The sequence below is a fragment of the Pelmatolapia mariae genome, linkage group LG5 (genome assembly GCF_036321145.2).
Source record: "Pelmatolapia mariae isolate MD_Pm_ZW linkage group LG5, Pm_UMD_F_2, whole genome shotgun sequence".
Taxonomy (NCBI): Eukaryota; Metazoa; Chordata; class Actinopteri; order Cichliformes; family Cichlidae; genus Pelmatolapia; species Pelmatolapia mariae.
This window is the reverse complement of record NC_086231.1, coordinates 16,154,747-16,157,247: the sequence shown is the minus strand read 5'-3', so window position 1 is coordinate 16,157,247 and position 2,501 is coordinate 16,154,747. Positions and strand designations below refer to the sequence as shown.

At 39.3% G+C, this 2,501-nt stretch overlaps 1 long non-coding RNA gene across 1 annotated transcript; it reads right to left on the bottom strand.

The window, feature by feature from the left end:
- Window positions 1-242: 242 nt before the first annotated feature.
- On the bottom strand, window positions 243-2,285 carry LOC134627048 (uncharacterized). Its single transcript, XR_010093866.1, has 3 exons — window positions 2,170-2,285; window positions 1,755-1,831; window positions 243-477 (listed from the first exon to the last, which is right to left on the bottom strand). It is a non-coding gene; the product is annotated as an uncharacterized LOC134627048 (long non-coding RNA).
- Window positions 2,286-2,501: the final 216 nt, after the last annotated feature.

Genomic DNA, 2,501 nt, shown 5'->3' with positions numbered 1-2,501 from the left:
TTGTTGTTCACATAAGTTTCTTAAACCATGAACAAATGAGTAATTGTCTAATCTGGAATGTAAAGTGTAGTCATTTAGTGACATACAAAAGTGAGAATGAGAACTTGCAAGAATAAAAAAACAAACAGTAAAATAAAAACTGTCCTTAACACTAAGGATCATACAATTACAGTTCTGCATGGCTTTCTGCAAGAGTCTGTTTCTTAGACCATGCACTAGTGAGATGCACTGCCTTCCACCAATGTTCATTAGGATGTTCTGAATGACTTCAAAGATGTCCTTAAGTTCCTTTGGATAGTGTATGTTGAGGGCAAAAAGAAGGCCCATCAGCATGGAAATGGCACTTGAGACATCCCTCAGATTAGACAGGATTACTGCTGCCTCAAGGACAACCAACACATCGATGATGTCTTCTTCTTTCACCATCGCAATGCCAACTTTCATCCTCTTAGAAAACGTGTCTTCAATACCTGTCGGCTATAAAAGGGTTCAAAGACAAAAAAAAAAAAAAAATTACACAATTACAATTACACAATATCCCGTGTGCTTAACAATTCATGTCTTTCCAAAGAAGAGCCATACTGATGCTTTGGATGATGGTGATTGGCTTTGGGTAACACTTATTAGTTGTTAAAGTTTTTTCAGAATGAGATATGCACCCCCATGTTACAAATCCATTTCTTGCTTTAAACAAAGACCATGTTCATAAATAACTGAGCATGTCTTCAATTGCAGAATTCAAACAAAATTTTCAATTTAAATGGTAAATGGCCTGTATTTGTATAGTGCTTTACTAGTCCCCTAAGGACTCCAAAGTGCTTTACACATTCAGTCATTCACACACATGGGTGGATGACTGAATCGTGACTCAAGAGTTGACAGTTCGTCTTATAATTGGAAGGTTGCCGGTTCGAGCCCTGGCTCCGACAGTTTCAGTCGTTGTGTCCTTGGGCAAGACACTTCACCTGTTGCCTACTGGTGGTGGTCAGAGGGCCCGGTGGTGCCAGTGTCCGGCAGCCTCGCCTCTGTCAGTGCGCCCCAGGGTGGCTGTGGCTACAATGTAGCTTGCCATCACCAGTGTGTGAATTTAAATCTACTTATGCTAAATATTGGCTGTGCTCTAAACCAAATCTGGCTGAGAATACATGAAATGTGCAAACTGCAGCTACACTACAGGATCAGATTATGGCTCCATAGACAATGCTTCTTTAATCAGTTTATTGATTAAAGTTTATTTTTTCCCCCTATATTAACAGCATGAAAAAAGAGCATATAGACATGGCTGAACAGGTTGCATAATTGGCACTGAATATCAACATCCACCTTTACCCAGCTGCCCAATGACTCTCGGCCAGTAACCTTTAATTGCTTACCCAGTCTACACAGTCTCTTTTCCAGGGTCCAGGACATTTCACCAAAGTATTGCCCCCCACAGCTGTAGCAGCCACTGCAGCCCCTTAAATATCCTAATATCTCTGCCATTACAATATACAATGTGAGAGATCAAACGTGAAGCTGAAGTGAACAGTACAGCAGCGAAATGTCAAAGACGCTGGTGAAGACATGAATAAAGACAAGACACTAATAATATCAATGCTAGCTTGCCAGTTAGTTTCTCTGAAACCCAGACCAAATCCAGTGTCAAAGATCTTGTAATAATACATTTGGTGAGGAAAAAGTACACATGTACTTTTTAATTTAAAATCCACTGTGGTGCTGTCATTATTAAATTTACTAAAAGAAACAATGCTAACCTTCACAGTCTTGAAAGTGTGTGAGGGATCTTCCTTTAGAAAATGAGGTCCTCTGTCCTCTTCCTTTGTGTAGGGCTCTGGTCAAAGAAGTCAAAAAGAAAACAAAAACACTTTTTAAACAGTGTTTATGAAGCATGTAGACAGCTCCAAATTCACAGCTTTTTGATGCATAATTCCATCAATATATGATTATCATTGGAGATTTTGAATCAGGCTTATCAGGACATTCAAGTAGAATATGATATCCAACCTACCACCAATATACATAGATTCTGTAAAAGTTACCACACTAAATGTCCAGTTGTGAAATATGATGACAGACTTTACTTATCAGCTTTCTTTCAATGAGTTCATCAGTTGAACTGGATAACCTAAAACTTAAACAAAGGATTAGATTTCGCAGTTGAACACTTACATCATCTCCGAAGCATCTTATGAGCCTAGTTAGCCTTTCTATGCCGCTCTTGATTTTGTACAGCTCCACGAACCTCTCCATAATGGTCAAGCACAGCAAAAAGGAACCCTTTCAGGTCAACAGATGTAAGACGGGCAAATTCTGCTTCAACCTGAGCAATAGAAGAAGAGGGGTGGAGAGTACAGGCAGAATTAAAAAAAGATTCTTTGAGACCCAAATTTAAGCAAACAGTCATCTGAGGCCCATTAGAGAAAACACAAACACACAAAAGCAAACAAACAAAAAGATGCACTTTACCTGCCGTTCAGCAAACAAGGAAGTTCAGAGAACAA